This window comes from Chrysemys picta, unplaced genomic scaffold (assembly GCF_011386835.1).
Source record: "Chrysemys picta bellii isolate R12L10 unplaced genomic scaffold, ASM1138683v2 scaf843, whole genome shotgun sequence".
In the NCBI taxonomy this organism is placed as follows: domain Eukaryota; kingdom Metazoa; phylum Chordata; order Testudines; family Emydidae; genus Chrysemys; species Chrysemys picta.
The window spans coordinates 197-17245 of record NW_027053550.1 but is presented as its reverse complement, the minus strand read 5'-3'; the positions used below and the strand labels follow the sequence as shown (position 1 = coordinate 17245).

Here is a 17049-nt window from a genome sequence, read left to right as displayed (position 1 = left end):
CTACCAATCACCATGGGTTTTGCCCTGATAGGACCTCCCAGAGAGGAGATTTGACCAGTCAGGGTGAGTCCTAGGGCGGGGTGACCTGTTCGGAAGTGGGTCGTGTTACCCCTCTAAGAACTCCTCCCAATACCCTCTGCCAGTCAGAGTGCAGCACCATTACCCCAGAAGTCCCAGCTACGGGCAGAAGAGGCCGTCTCTTACCAAGGACACGTGTTTTAGAAATTGTGGAAAGGCTGCTGAGAAGAAAGGTGGACTCCTTTACCACCCCCGTGAGAACTTCGGACTTTGTTTTAGACCTGAGCACCTTTGGACGTGTGTGGAGAAAGCGCTACATCAGTGACAGTTCCAAGGAGGACCTTTTGACTCAACCGTTGATGGATACGTTGGAATCCAACCCCAAAACCCTTGTGAGGCACCCCGATGAGTGTGACGGCCTCTCATTGTTCAACCCCCTAGAGGTGGAAGGTGATCATGGCTTGGAGGAGTCACCGGCGGGCAAGGTGAACGGAAAAGACGTTGCTCAGGTAAATGAATGATTAAGAAGCGAAGGTCGAGGCAGGGCCGGCTCTAACTTTTTTGCCGCCCCAGGCAAAAAAGAAGAGCGCCGCCCCGCCGTACCCCGCCCCGTGAGTGACGCACAGCTGAACCCGCCCCGACCAGCGCCGCTGAAATCCCCACACCCCCAGCACCACGCTGCCCGAAGCCCCACCCCCCGAGCAAGCCCCTGGCCCCCCAGCGCCGCACCGCCCGAAGCCCCGCCCTCTCCAAGTGCCGCGCCCCCACTCCCAGCGACGTGCCGTGCCAAGACCCTGCCCCCCCTCCGACCGACGCGCCAAGCCCTCGCCCCTCCGAACGTCATGCTGCCCAAAGCCCCACCCCCGGAGAGCCGCGCAAGCCCCCGCTCCCCCAGCGCTATGCCGCCCGAAGCCCTGCCCCTTCCGAGTGCCGTGCCAAGCCCCTGCCCCCCCTCCGAGCGCTGTGCTGCCCGAAGCCCCACCCCCCGTGCGCCGCGCAAGCCCCCGCGCCCTCGGCACCGCGCCACCCGAAGCCCCGCCCCCTCCAAGCGCCGCGCCGCCTGAAGCCCCCGCACCTCTACCAGCGACACGCCATGCCAAGACCCTGCTCCCCCTCTGAGCGCCATGCCAAGCCCCCCGAGCGCCCCGCCGCTGAACCAAAATAAATAAATAAATAAAAATCCTAGCGCCGCCTCGCTGTAAGGTGCCGCCCCAAGCACGTGCTTGGTCGCCTGGTGCATGGAGCCGGCCCTGGGTCGAGGATGGAGTGTAATGGGGCTAGGAACCAGGGATTGCGTAAATTAACAAATTAAAGCCTTATGGGAGGTACCGTCACAGCATCGTCGAGCTGTTGAGAGATTTTCAGAAAAGCAACAGTGTAAGCACCCCACTGCTGCTTGTTAATTTACGCAATCCCTGGTTCCTAGCCCCATTATACCCCATCCTCGACCGTCGCTTCTTAATCATTCATTTACCTGAGCGACGTCTTTTCTGTTCAGCTTGTTAGCTGGTGACTCCCCTAAGCTATGATCGCCTTCCACCTCTAGAGGGTTGAACAATGAGAGGCCGTCACACTCATCGGGGTGCCTCACAAGGGTTTCGGGGTCGGATTCCAACGTATCCATCAACGGTTGAGTCAAAGGGTCCTCCTCGGGACTGTCACGGATGTAGCGCTTTCTCCACACAAGTCCAAAGGTGCTTGGGGCTAAAACAAAGTCTGAAGTTCTCACAGCGGTGGGAAAGGAGTCCATGTTTCCGCTCAGCAGCCTTTCCACAATTTCTAAAACACGTGTCCTTGGTAAGAGATGGCCTCCTCTGCCCGGAGCTGGGACATATGGGGTAATGGTGCTGCACTCTGACTGGCAGAGGGTGTTGGGAGGAGTTCTTAGAGGGGTCACACGACCCACATCCGGACAGGTCACCGCGCCCTAGGACTCACCCTGACTGGTCAAATCTCCTCTCAGGGTGGTCCTATCGGGGTAAAACCAATACCGAGGAGGAGTTCGTAGGCGGAGGGTCACATGACACACCTTGCTGCCGGTCATGTGGACGTCTTGACCCCGGAACTAACACCCCCTGGGGCGGGACTTCCTGTGACAGGTGGGTGAGGTTTAAGGGGTCAAGGGGCAGGGTAAAGGGGTCAAGAGGCAGGGTTAGGGTTTTATTGACGGTAGGGCCCTTATACTACTCAGGTTTACAGTATTATACAGTTTTGGCCTTCTTCATTTTGCTCAGGTGATGTTTGTGTGCTCAAGGAACATCTGCCTTTGTGAGTGTTAATATTCTCCCTAGAGGTCTGAGCAACAATTTTTGTGGGTTGTTCATTCATGCAAAGAGATCTTGAACTAGATTCCATGGGTTCAATAGCTGTTTCTGCTTCGCACTGTTGAGTATCATCTACCTGCAACACAACAAAAAATAGTCTTGTTAAGTACCAGCAGAAAGTGAGAGACGCATTCCAAGTAACCAAATACCATGAATTAGCAGACACCCGCTAAATGCAAGAATCTTCAGTGTTTATATTGATCACTTTGAAAATACAACAGTGCTGTGCAGAATGCTTTACAGCAACTACCTACTCCTCACCACGTTCAAGTTTTACAAATCGCAAGTCACATAATATAACAAGGTATAGGCAAAGCTAAGGAGTAGTACACAGTAATTCCTTGTCTAGTCTATTCTTGCTCAATCACTAATCTGCAGAACTGTATTTTGAGATATGTAATTTAAGTTTAATTACTGATATTTCATAATGAATTTGTAAATGTCCTATAGTTTATTCTGTAAATAGAATAACACTTGAAAAAGTTGTTTTCTCCTGAAGCATTTACACTGGCCTGCAGAGGATATCTTGTCCAGATGTTCTGCTGTTCAACACTAGCTTTGTAAAACTGTTAAAAAATTTCACAATATTTATACCTTTGGAGTTATCTCAAATTCCAGTCCCCACTGCTATTACAATCATCCTTGTCTCCCCTGCACTTCCCACCAAATGCTGACATGATTTTAGCATTAATTAGTTAAAACTTAAGTAGTTATAAATGTGTGCTTCACGACAATTGAAATCCCAAATGCCACAGCTTCTGATAGTGTAGGTAATTGGTCTCAATTCTCATCCCACTTACACTGATGTGGGTCCTGTGTGAGAGATGAGCATCAGGGCTTATCCTTCTAGCGCCGATATTTATCAAAATAAAAGCTGTAAAAATGTTGATGTCAAGTGGAAAAAGGGAAGACAGTCCTTACAGTTCCGTAATTGTAATAGTAGCTTGAGAAATATACGGCTAAGTCTAAAAATAAATGATTTTTACCACTGAAAGCAGACACTGTGGAAGCATTCCTTTTTAGACCTAAGAGTTGTGGAGATAGTGTGCCACCTCTCTAATTGTTCCGTCACTCTAACAGTGTTTTTCTAGCAATGGGCAAAATCTCCGATTGTGGACATGCAGTTACCAGGGTCTGGTTGAGGTTATCACAATACAAGCATTAAGACAAAGTTCAGTACCAGAACCTCTAAAGAATGAGATCAATTTTCATTCCAGTGTCCTCAATAATTAAAAGCAAAGGAAAAAAATCAGATCAAGTTTGCATAAGGACTGAGAAACGACTTCAGGGTCTGGCCCTAAAAAATGAAAACTCTGGGAACAGAATATCTCTTCAAACAATTTGTTGAAGCATGATTGTTTTTGTAGAGATTGTTACTTAAAGAATGATTTTATGTGTTGTTCACAGCAATGCAACAGCAAAAACAAAATTGTTACCAACATATATTACTGGCAAAGCTAGTAGGATCATTTATTATTAAGGTTACCTGTCTCCTCCCATTACAAGACCCTGTTATCTGCTGCTTATAACTTTACAAACTTTAATTGCTTGGGCTGAAATTTTCCATGCTGTATGTCTGCCTCATGCTCTTTTTCATCGGGGGTGGGGGACAGAGGCAGAATTTCAGCCAAAATGGTTAAGCTATTCCCAAGAGCAAGGCTAGGGAAATCTACATTTTTCTCATATTAAAATATTCTGGCAACTTTTCTTTGAAAAGCTCCATGTGTTGGAGCAGGGACTTGTCATTTGGCAGGGAGTGGCCTTTGTGTCAGAGAATGTGCTTTTTGCCATCCCCAGGAAAACTTGCCCAAATTTGGCCAAATTAGAAGCCTTTGAAAAAAAATCACAGTTCACAGACGCTCAGCAGAGAGAATTCTTATATTTTTAGCAGCTAAAATCCCTGAAGATTTCATCCTCGCTGCGTATACTTGGATCTCGCACAGCTCTTAGTGCTAACCAAACTGCGCATGAGCTATTCCCCACAGAGTGACTGCACATCTGCCATTTCCCCCACAGCTCCTGGATATGAAAACACAGCACTGAGCCATCCTCACAGAGCAACTGATATGCTCCAACCCAGGCCTACAGGGGTCAACGCCAGAGTTTCCCTGCAACGGTTCTTCCCAGCTGCTTTGGGCCAAGCACCAGAACTGAGACAGGAACCTTTCTTTCCTGTACTCCCAATGACCCCTCCAAGCTGGTGCACATGCACGGTGGTGGAGGAAGATACTGGACTCAAATGCAGATGGGACAAAAGGCAAATGGGGGTGGGAGGGTGGGAGGGCAGACTGGGACAAGGAGTATGCCAAGATTGGGACTGGAACGGGGGTGAGGAGAGGGGGCCAAGGACAGGGAGCCAGTAGGCGAGGCTAGGGCTAGAAGACTATGAGAGAAGGCGGGGGTACGGGGAAAGGAATGTGTAGGAGACACTGAGAGAAGACACAGAGCTAAGAGGAGGAGGAGAAGAGAACTGGGGCTGGCTGAACAGAGAGATTGGGACAAGGAGCCTTCATTCCAGCATATCCGAACTTTTGAGTGCTTTTGTGTGTAATCCATCTATGCACGCACACACGCACCCCCTGCTCTAGGCAGCCAGGTCTTTCAAGAAATAATCAAATATTTGTGATGAGCATTAAAGTGGGAAGATTTACCTCATTTCTATTTACCAAGTTAATGAGCACTTGGCATGAGATCACAGATTTGATCACACCAACAATTTTAAGTTTACCATTATGCCCAGATCTTTGTTATATGCCACGCTTTATTGATTGTATTTACATTGATGACCTTGTCTTCACTATATTCATGGCAAATAGAAAGGAGGTGTGAATAACACGGCATATCTTCAAACTCACTTGGAGAGATAAATACATGATGTGGATTGCCCATGCCCTGCACATTCAGATACATTTTTAAGATCAGTTACCTTTTGTGATTTGCTACCACCAGCTGTCGGTTTACAGATCTCCCCAAGATTATCTGACCTGCCTTTTCGTAAAAGTTGGGAACCTGGTGACAATTTTTGGCTTTGGGCAGCAAGACGGGGACTGGTCCTTAGGTGAAAAGTTGTTCTGCACAAAATGTAAGGGTCGGTTTTCACAATAGGAATAGCAGGAAACCCTAAAAAATAAACAGCTTCTATTAACCAAGGTTGCTTAAATTACTTTATTGTTCTAATCAATCTGATCTTGCTCATTTCAAGATGGTGATGACAACTGGTAATAATTTAAGACAGTAAAATGGCATTTACTCACTGAATAAAATATAATGGGGGAATTATTAGGACTATCTTGCGTTCCTAGAATTTTATAGGTGAACTCAGGCAAGGGTGTGGATCTGTGCAACAGCAGCTTTACTAAAATGGCCAAAAGCGTTTTCCCCAAGAAAATGTTCTCTTTTTCCTTTAAAGGAACACCATTAACTGGAAAATCATTTCCATCTGAAAATGATGTCTCTTCTACTGTTCTAGGTGGAGCTGGCCGGAGGGCGACAATTCTGTTTTGCGACACCTTTCGAGGTTTCAAAATTTGTTTTTATTCTAGATTGGAATGAAAACATAAGCCTTTCAAATGCTTTCACAAAATGAAATTGAATCAAAAACATCAGGTTTTCAATTTGGGGGCCTTCCTCCTTCCAAGAGTCCACTTTGCACCTCAGAAACCTTCCCAGCAAAAACTTTGTCTGAATCAATACATCTCCGTGAAACATTTCGGCTTTGACAATGCAGCACATTTCAATGAAAAAACATTCAGTTAAAAATGTTTCAGCAAAAATTTCCCCCCTTCCTCTCAACCAGAAGAAAAAGGTGTTTTATACTGGGAATGGCTGGGCCTAGAATCCCTCTCTTTTTGCCAGAGGTCTTTTGCAAAGTTTTTGGAGGAGTCCCAAAGTCAACAACATGTATCTAGACTGATTTTCAAAACTACAACCTGATATTAGGATTCTGGATTTCAGAATTTTTGGCTGTTTTGCTTTTGTCATCAAATACTACAAAATTGTACAGATGGGAAGACATCACACAGACCAAAAAGCAAAACCACTAGAAATTACATACATCTACAACAAAATATACTAGCCCCCTATAGCCTCAATTGTATACTAGGGCTTTTTTTTAAAGCACATGCGGCTAAACTCAGCTCTGACAAGCAGTTGAGTTAAATGGACTTATGCAACCTATACGAGGGCTGAATCTGGCCGATGATGTCCAAGTTTTTACAATGCTTCCAAGTCACACATATGACAACACGATTCTCTAGATAAGCGTGCGCGCACACACTCCCCACCAATGTGGTCTCTTCTCCTCTAAAGAAGTAACAATTACCTTTTTTCACCACCTCTGGGAGTCCGTCTAGCTCATACTCTGGCTCATTCTCATGTAGGGAGATGGCAACCTCATCAGCACCTGACCAAAGGAAAGAGTCATTACCTGTACAAATAACTTTAAGGAGACTCTGGAAAGATGAGTTTAGAATGCAATGATCTCAATCATTCATTTGTTAGTTAAGTACATAAGATGTGTGCTTGTGCAACCACAGTAAACTATACCAAATAAAACAAACCAGACATCATGTAAAGGTTACTTTACAGAAGAGATCTCTATTGATACCATATTTACTGTCAGGGTGCCAGGTACCCCGATTCGTTGGAATCTGACCCTGGACACACAATGCATGGGCAACATTAATTCTGGCATTTCCTAACTTTTAAGTGCTTAACATTACCACCTTACCATTATTTTAACAATTTTTGGGTATATAATTGAATATAGCTCGTCTCAGAAATATAGATCTCTTTTTATACCGCTAGTGATTCTGCTTATTGGACACTCATGAATATTTGCTAGCCTAACTTACCCTAGCTAATGGCAGACAAGTTGTAGTATATTTTACACACTGTGGTGACCACTTTAAACTGTTGTCCTATTAGCTCTATACTTAGCCCCTGAGAACTCTTGAAATGACTGAAGCTTGTGATCAATAAAACCCCAATGTATGTGTCTTAAAAAACATTTGTTAAAGTTAATAAACTCCAGCATTTCCTGGTCCCAGAAAGCTGCAACTAGTACCAGGCTGATGATAGTTAGAAAATGGAGGAACTGTCTGAAGCATGTTTCTTCAGATGCAAGTAATGGAAATTTCCAGAGGCAGGTATAAATCAGTATGGAGATAACGAGGTTAGTTCAATCAGGGAGGGTGAGGTGCTCTGCTAGCAGTTGAGGTGTGAACACCAAGGGAGGAGAAACTGCTTCTGTAGTTGGATAGCCATTCACAGTCTTTGTTTAATCCTGATCTGTTGGTGTCAAATTTGCAAATGAACTGGAGCTCAGCAGTTTCTCTTTGGAGTCTGGTCCTGAAGTTTTTTTGCTGTAAGATGGCTACCTTTACACCTGCGATTGTGTGGCCAGGGAGGTTGAAGTGATCATCAGTGATCTACAATCCATCCTGGACAATGATCCCTCACTTTCACAGACCTTGGGAGGCAGGCCAGTCCTCGCCCACAGACAACCAGCCAACCTTAAGCATATTCTCACCAGCAACCACGCACTGCACCATAACAATTCTAACTCAGGAACCAAGCCATGCAACAAACCTCGATGCCAACTCTGCCCACATATCTACACCAGCAACACCATCACAGGACCTAACCAGATCAGCTACAACATCACCGGCTCATTCACCTGCACGTCCACCAATGTTATATATGCCATCATGTGCCAGCAGTGCCCCTCTGCTATGTACATTGGCCAAACTGGACAGTCACTACGCAAGAGGATAAATGGACACAAATCAGCCATCAGGAATGGCAATATACAAAAATCTATAGGAGAACACTTCAACCTCCCTGGCCACACAATCGCAGGTGTAAAGGTAGCCATCTTACAGCAAAAACACTTCAGGACCAGACTCCAAAGAGAAACTGCTGAGCTCCAGTTCATTTGCAAATTTGACACCAACAGATCAGATTAAACAAAGACTGTGAATGGCTATCCAACTACAGAAGCAGTTTCTCCTCCCTTGGTGTTCACACCTCAACTGCTAGCAGAGCACCTCACCCTCCCTGATTGAACTAACCTCGTTATCTCCATACTGATTTATACCTGCCTCTGGAAATTTCCATTACTTGCATCTGAAGAAGTGAGGTTCTTACCCACGAAAGCTTATGCTCCCAATACTTCTGTTAGTCTTAAAGGTGCCACAGGACCCTCTGTTGCTTTTTACAGATTTAGACTAACACGGCTACCCCTCTGATACTTGTCTGAATCATAACACTTTAAGAGTTGCTCCTCTCTCCCTGTCTACAAGCCAGAAGGACACCAAAAGCTGTTTGGAAGGACATATGTATAAACTCTAAAAGATGTCAATTTCTCCATGGTGGATGCTGAACTATCAGCCATCTATACCCAGAATGTGAATTTTCTTTGTTGTGATGGCCAGCAACGGAAAGAACAGAAACACTCCAACATTTTACACTCTCATGTCTCAAACAAAGCATTGTAAGAAGTTATACACACCACTCTAATGTTCTTTAAAAAATAGCCTCCCCTTCATCCTAAGGTCATTTTTGATTTCAAAACATAGGCATTGGAAATCTATATTCATAACATAGAAGGAGACTCTGAAATTTGAGGAGACAGATCTTGGGCCAAATTCTCAGCTGGTGTGAATGGCAGAGCTTCAGAAACTATACTGATTTACACCAGCTGAGGATCTGGCGCCTCATCTGAATCAAACGTAATAATGCATGTTTTGAAAACATATTGTATAAATAAATGCATTAAGGTTAGAAACAGGATCATGATTAAGGCTATGTTTTAGTCTCGGGTATTTTTAGTAAAAGTCATGGACAGGTCACGGGCAATAAACAAAAAGTCACGGCCCCATGACCTGTTCATGACTTTTACTAAAAATACTGGTGACTAAATCTTACCTACTGGGAAGGGGGACAATCCTGAAGACTGCTGAGGAGTGGGGGAGAGAGAACAGGGTGACGCTGTTGCTGGGGGGATGCCCAGGATCCCACTGCCACTAGTCCCAGACTCCTGCTCCAGGGCAGCACCTGGGACCATGCCTAGTGCTGCCGGAGCAACGGCCAGTGCGGCTGGCTCCTGGGCTTCCCCAGCTGATGGGGTGGTCCTGGGATCAGCTGCACCAGCACTGCAAAATTCACAGAGGTCACGGAAACCGTGACTTCCATGAATGATTTGCAGCCTTATAATAACATTCTAGTAGAGCATTTCCTTCTTAAACTACCCCATACTTGGCTTTTGCTCCTTTAATGGAGCACCATGTTCAGCAATTTGTTTCTGCAATGTTTTTTTTTTCCCTTCTCTAGCTGCTTACAGGATTTCATCCACGTCTTCGTCTCATTGCAAGCAAATCCATTTGGCTTTTTCAGTTGAATTCTAGACTTCAGATTGTCCAACTATAAAATAAAAAATTGTTAGTAGTTGCTAATAGGAAACTTCATTCTTCTGTATAAGCATTATACTCTCACTAATGGCATCTCACCTGTCATTAAAAGTTCAGTGCAACTAAAAAACCAGACAAAAGTTATAATATGCATTTGTATAGTAGATTCACTTAGTAATATACAATTGAATTATAGCAGCTTCTAATTCCAACAGAGAAACATTAAAGTCATGTTTCTTGGAAAGCTACATGTGTGTAGATTTCCTTGATAGAGAAATAATAATCTAAATAGAATATTCAAAATAACCAAATGACAAAACCCAGCTGAAAAGCATGTGGTCCAGGCAGGTTTGTCCACCCTATGTGCATTGGAATGCCAAAATAAAGGGATGGTGGATATCTGGCAGCCTTATAAAACACACTTCAGGATAATGTAAATATCAAGCACAGTGCTCCATTAGCTGGGCATGGAGTGAGCACTGTAACTCAGTGCCTGCTTGCCACAATACAGGCTCCACACTGTGTTTTTTCATGTGTTTATTTCTGAAGCGAGAGCACAGAACTACAGTCCGTCATTCACCACAAATGGAAGTAGAAAAAGACTGCAGGCTAGAAAATGCAGAGGGAATTGATAAGAAGAAATTCACCTAGATGGACAGGTTTAAAAACTAAAAACGCCTATCTAAATTATTAGCAAAAATAGTGCTGTCATAAGAAGAATCACTTAATTAATAATTTAGATGGAAATTCTGCATACATCAGAACTGATATGCTCTCACAAGTTGCGTGTGACATAATGAGGTAATAGAAGCAGTTTAAAGACAATTGGGGCACGTCTACAGTGGGAAGTTTCACAAGGTATTAATTAATGTGTTCATTAACATGGTGTTACAACATGCAGTGTAGACACTGCATTGTTATGTTTAATATCACATCAGTCAGTTATGGTTAATCTTAGGGGCAGAGTGAAAAGACATGTTTAAACACGGTCTAATTTTGAAGTACAGACCCTGGCAAGTAAGGTATTGTTTCCTTTGCACCATAAGTGGAGGCATGGCGATGTCTCTCTCTGGTAGGACTACTGCTGCACTTAGGTTCCCCAAACTTTCAAATTTTCCTTACATTTTAGTTTAACATCTAGTTTTAACCGGAAATGATGATCTCAAAGGAGGAAAGCATGAGAAACTAGATAGTTTATTATTATTGAGGTTTTTTTCAAGACACTGGCTTCCAGTGCTGAGAGAGTCATGTGGGTTTGGGATTTCTTTTTTGTGTGGTTGTGTACATGGGGTACTTCCCCCAATTGTTTACAGAAGTGAGGTAGCACGCTAATCACCCTGCTCTGGGCATTTCTCAACTAAGTAGGGGTACTGAGACAAATGCTGATTGTTGGAATAGCTTGCTAGATGGCCCCAGGCGCCTGAAAGGGTGTCTGTCTACACCCTTCCGAAGAGAATTAGTACCACTTGGGGGTTTTTACTCAGTAAAGCAGGAGCCATTTTGAACATGGGAAGGGATTTCTCCTTGATGCCTCTGTAATCCCCTGATGGTGCAGCTACATAAGGAATGGAATTCTTATGTGCCTCTGTTCTGGGCACACACTGTCTAAAGTGCTCTTTAATCCTTCAATGCTGAGCAAGCCTATGGAGAGGGGGAGGAGACTCCAAACTCCTTTCCCTGGTAAAGCCTGGGTCCTTGACCTGATAAACGGACAGGGACAATTCCCACTCCATTGTGACCTCAAATTTGGGCCCCCTTCCCTGGTTGAAAGAGGATCCCAGGTTGAAAAGCAGAGATGAACAATTTACATTACCCTGCCACCTGAGACAGGGCTTCACAGAAGTAACACATGTCTCTGCACACCCAGATATACTCCAGGGTGGGAGGGGGCAGTGAGTCTGATACAGAGCACTCCAGGAGACCCGCATATAGGAGAAAACCCCAGCAAACACATCCTAAGGATGGGAAGGCAAGAGAAAAGATTTAAAGCCTGATGTTTATACTTCCTGCTCATTAATTATACATATTACTTCCTTACAAAGGGGACAATTCCATTTGTCTTTTTGGGACCCAGAGCATATGGAGTTTCCAAGTGTTATTCCTGAGCAGACTATGTGGAGTTCTCATCTCCTTGAGAATCCTCATGCTCCTTCTCACAATGGAGTCAGGGCTTCAAATGGGTGTGTTTATGTGCGCATGCAGGGCACTAGTGCGCTGGCCCAACAAAGCCCCATCCCCTCACACAGCAAGGGTTGGTGGCTTGTAGCAGCAAGACGTAGGTTACCCTCTAAGACCCCTAAAAAGCTGCCCACTGAACTACTTGGACTTAGCTTGATTTTGCTGGGCTTTTCTACCACAGCACTAGTGGTCAAAGGGAGTTATTGAGAAGTGCTGTGTTTGCGGATCCAGAGAACTTACTTGAGGAGAGAGAAAGAGGAGCAAGAAGTTGAAATGAAATCAATGTAGCAGAAAAATGAACAAAAATTCATGATAAAACAAAGTTGTTGGGAGAAACTGAACCGCCAACTTGTTCTGCTGGTGGACACAATTTCTGGTGGCCTGAGGTGAAGGATGGAGCTTAGTCCTGGAGCCTTCAGCAACAACACTGGTCCACCTCCCAGTTCTACGGGTGAGAGGAATCACCTCTTTGTTCCAAATGAGGAGAAAAGCTGGGCCACAGAACAGACAAAACGTGCACATTTTATCATGTTTTCAGGTGTCCCGCTAAAGACCTCCTGTATCTTTGATAGCCAGAAGTTTATAAGGTAACAGATTTAATGAGATTTCCATGCTACTAATGGAGAAGTTATAGCAAATGTTATATTAGAATAGAGACTAGATATTATAAAGGACACAAATAAATATTTTGGCTCTTAAAAGCTTAAGTATAAAATGCCTTATTAAACTATATGAAAAACTTATGTTTGTTTCTAGTAAGTCTACTTTTTCTTCTTCTAAAGCCTTCTTAAGGGTTCCATTTTCAAGCTGTAGCTCCTGGACTGAATCCTGGAGCAATTTATTGTTGTTTTTTAAATGCTGAAGCTCGGCTTCTTGTGCTTCCAGTTCTATTTTCTGAGACAAACTCTTATCTATAGTAATAAAAAAAATTAAGTGGTTAATTTGTGAAAGCAAACAATGTCAAATATGCAATATTAGCTTTTATGGGTAACACTATAAAATGGCAATATTGACAATTTTCAATTTTTCACCTAGCAATAAATTTTCTTAGTATTTCAGAATATAATTACGTATGTGTTCTAAAACTGCCTTTATTCCCGAACCATGAAATTGTATAGCATTGCCAGAATTCAGTTTTGCAGAAAGAACATACTGCTAGTCAAATCGCTCTATGCTTCATAATTGTAACTCTGTTTCTACAGCCCATCTTCACTGAGGTCTGATGGCTTGTACTCTGAAACTCATGGTTGACAGGTAACAGTATCAATGGCTAGATAAAGAATTTTGGTGCCCTATTTGTCCATTTTCCTGTCTTCAAAATCCAGAATATATAAAAATGATCAAGGTGTTTGATGGACTGATGTATCGAGTAAAATTAAGAGAGACAGACAATACAAGAGATTTCCTGTATTGCAAAGAGAATTCTATTGAATAACACCAACTTACCATATAAAACAAGACTACGCATTCCCTTCCTACAGGACAAGGAAAATTCAATGTCTCCAAGACCCAGAACTTGGTGAGAAAGAGGGGCAGAGAGAGGGGAAGGGAAATGATAGCAATCAACAGATATTTGAACTATATCAACACATAGGATGGAGAAGGATTATTTAGGGTGGTGATTCAAAGGGGAGTGTAGTGGGGCGGTTGCCTGCTCTAGCCCTGAAGGGGTTGGAACAACCCTGCAGAGGGCTGTGGCTGGGGAAAGCAGCAAGCCTGGGCTGATTGGGGAGGCAGCTACAGCTGGGCCACGCCCCCATCAGGCCACACCTGGCCCTTATAAAAGGGCTGTGAGCCAAACAGTCAGTCAATCTTCCTCTAGCTCTGAAGGGAGAGGGACCTAGCTGTTTGGGAAGCTAAGGGTACTGGAGTGAAGCAGGGCTAGGGAAAGGCCAGAGGAGCTGGGGAGCTCCAGGCTGACAACTCCCCAGGCTGCAGGGCCATGTCCAAGGCCCAGAGTGGTACTGAGTTGTAGGGAAAGGCAGCAGGTCCAAAGTCCCCTGCCAATGATGAGTGGCCATTACAGACTGCAGTCGGTCCTAGTGAAACAGGGCTAGATGGTGACTGGCAGTAGCCACTGAGGCAAGGTGGAGGATAGGGGGTGGGGATTCCCCTGGGTGGGAATCCCCAGAGAGTGGGTTACTGTTGTGAGCAGGACCCTGACAGGGGAGGACACCAGGGTCCGGGAGGGACACGGGGGCTAATGTCGAGCAGGATGGTGACCATCAGAGGGTGCTCTGGCTAGAAATGAGCTAAGTCCCTGGATGACCAGAAGGGGGCGCCGCAGGGGTGAGTCCCACACCCTTACAAGGGGGAAAAGGTATAACTAGAGAGGATAATCAGAGACTTCTTAGAGAGGAAGAACCGTCCGGGGGTTAAGAGTGACAGTCTAGGACTCTGGGCACCAACATTCAGTTATGTTTCAATTAGGACAAGTTATTGTTGGCTGCAGTGAAGAGCTACAGCACAAACATCTTCTGACTTATTTTTTTGTTCATAATTATTCCCTCCAGAAAACTGAGAGAATGCTCCCATTTGACACCTTAAGAACCACAGATAAAAGGTAGCGAAAGCAAGAAAATGGGCTTAGAAGGCATTACATTTTCTTAGCTAGCCGAAAGTGCTGCCACTTGCCAAGAATAAGATCAAAACGCAAAGCAGTTATTTGGATGGCCTCATGGATTGGAGAGTGCAGAAATACTGATTAAAATAGGAGCAGGACTAGGTCCATAAATTTAATTTTGAAATCTCATTAAGTGAGGTTAGACTTCTACAGCGATAAGTGGGAGCAGTCTCCTTCTTTACAATGGCTATTTAGCAGAATTACCTGTTCTCTCAAACCTCAGTCTGAAAAATGCATTTTCCCAACCAGATAGACAAATGTAGGGAAAAGTCAAATTAGGGCTCGGCGGGTAACATTTCATCACGTTTTAGCTTGATGGAGTCCATATACAAGCTAAAGGATAATAGTTTGAGGTATATTTGTTTGCTTGGGATTTTAAAACACAGGAGCACATTGTAGTATTTAATTTGCTGACCATATAGTTTTGTTTGGGACATATTTATTCCTCATTTTAAATCGCTTTAAAACCATATAATTTTATGAGTTAGTATATTTGTATAAAGAAGTTCCATCTCAGTTTGGAAAGAGAATTGCGTGTATTAGCTGAAAGTTAATTGAACTATATCACACAGTGGGAACTTATTATTTCTTGGGGATGCTTCAAATCACCATTTATAATGAAGTTTACAGATCTCCCACACTGAAGTAATAGTTTGTAACGGGATTTAAATGGGTAGAAATGTGTCACTCACTTTTCATCTCTTCAGCATTCTTCCGGGTCTCTGTTAGAAGGTGTTGGGCTATTTTAAGTGCTTCTTCCAGCTGATGGATTTTTTGTGTTTTTTCATCAGACTGGCAGCAAAGAAGGTTTTTTTCCTTCTTCATTTCCTACAACAAAACATTAGTTACAAAACAGTCGATTAAGTCAATAAACTGAGAGTAGTGTGATGTGGCATACTACCCCTCTGAGTCCCATGAAGACTCTGGAAAGTTGGGCCTTGGTTTCTAAGCACTTACAGTGGTTAGGAACACAAACTGCACTCTTGGCAATCCTCAGAGGGCAGACAATCCTTTTGGGACATCTCCCAGCTGGCACAGATCACAGCAGTACTTAGCTGGCTCAGGATATGGAACCAGGGAGCTGCAACCAGTTCTCTGTTGCCTGCCCATAGCAGATCTTGACACAGGATAGAATCTAGCCCACAAAAACTGAGTCAGTGAAGTTAAGTGACTTGCCCAAAGCCACAGAGGGGAGTCAATTTCACTGCCAGTATCAGAACACAGGAGACGTTTCCAGTTCCAGCTCCTGTTCTCAGACCACCCATCTCTGTGTGGATGATTCAAATATATGAAGTTGCTCTTGTTAGCAAGATAGCATTAGATGCAAAGTATTATTACTCAATAATACCTGGGGGTTCGGGAAAGAAAATTTTCTAAGCATCTTTTTTCCAAATAAGTTAAGAAAAGTTAGAATACCCCATACAACTATGTCCTACCTGGGAACTTAAAATAAAAGTGATTTCTAAGAAACTAACTCCTTCCACCCAAACTCCTGCATTGCTGGGTAACAGATGGCATGGCTCTGGTGGGACTCTCTTGGAAGCAAGCCATCATTTATTCCTCTACTTACTACTAGCAGATGGGCACCAGTGCACAGAAGCCAAATTCAAGAAAAGGGAGGGTCTGGATGGAAAACAACCTAAATCCTTGCTGGCACAGCAGGTCTGTATTTTCAGCTATTTAAACAAGTCACCCAAAGAACATGAATAAAACCGTTGCTGCTTCTAGTTATTTTCCTTTTGTTTCACAACCTCCTAGTCCAAAATATCCAACTGTTATATCGAGAAACACACACACACACACACACACACACACACACACACACACACACACACTCTATTATCAATCATTCTAAAATACACAGTTGTCAAGAGACAAAATTTTTAGACAATGCTGATGTCTGAAAAATGTCTCAAAGCTGCAGGAACTCTGAGCTTCCTGTGTTCAAAATACCAATGAAATTCAAGGGGTTTAAATGGCTGAAAGGCCCGCCCCTCTTGCTTGACTCAGCACAAGTGGCTCTGATTAAGAAGCATTCAACAAAAATCTGGAACCAACAACCTAACATAGCTGCAAAAAAATCCCATGCTCTGATGCTGGACTTTCACAAAACCATTTACAAGACATGCATTCTCCCACCTTCATGTACATCCCATCCCATCATTTGCAATTATAATTTGGCCTCAATCACATAGGCCATCATTAACTCTTGCTTGAATAATCGAAATCCAACGTATTTAGACTCGAATGCATCTGCCCTGAAAAATCTGCAACAGTTACAGAACACAGCAGCACACCTCCTCAGTAATACAGGTTCACTTGAGTACATCAGTCCTATGTTTCACTCACTCCGCTGATTCCCCAACAGAACACTGAATCAAATCTGTCTTTATTTTTGAAGTTATAAAGAACATGGGCCCAAAATTCCATCTTACTCTCTCAGACTTCAGTAGCTGTGTTCCTCAGGAACAACTGTCTACACATCAGAAGTAAAACT

At 43.9% G+C, this 17049-nt stretch overlaps 1 long non-coding RNA gene across 2 annotated transcripts; it reads right to left on the bottom strand.

Annotated features, from left to right (window-relative positions):
- Positions 1-5276: 5276 nt before the first annotated feature.
- LOC135979433 (uncharacterized) lies at positions 5277-16393 on the bottom strand. Of its 2 annotated transcripts, XR_010596747.1 has the most exons (5): positions 15245-16393; positions 12695-12840; positions 9683-9764; positions 6664-6744; positions 5277-5462 (listed from the first exon to the last, which is right to left on the bottom strand). It is a non-coding gene; the product is annotated as an uncharacterized LOC135979433 (long non-coding RNA). The 2 variants fall into 2 exon arrangements; XR_010596746.1 differs by lacking the exon at positions 9683-9764 and having other exon boundaries at positions 5280-5462; positions 15245-15898.
- Positions 16394-17049: the final 656 nt, after the last annotated feature.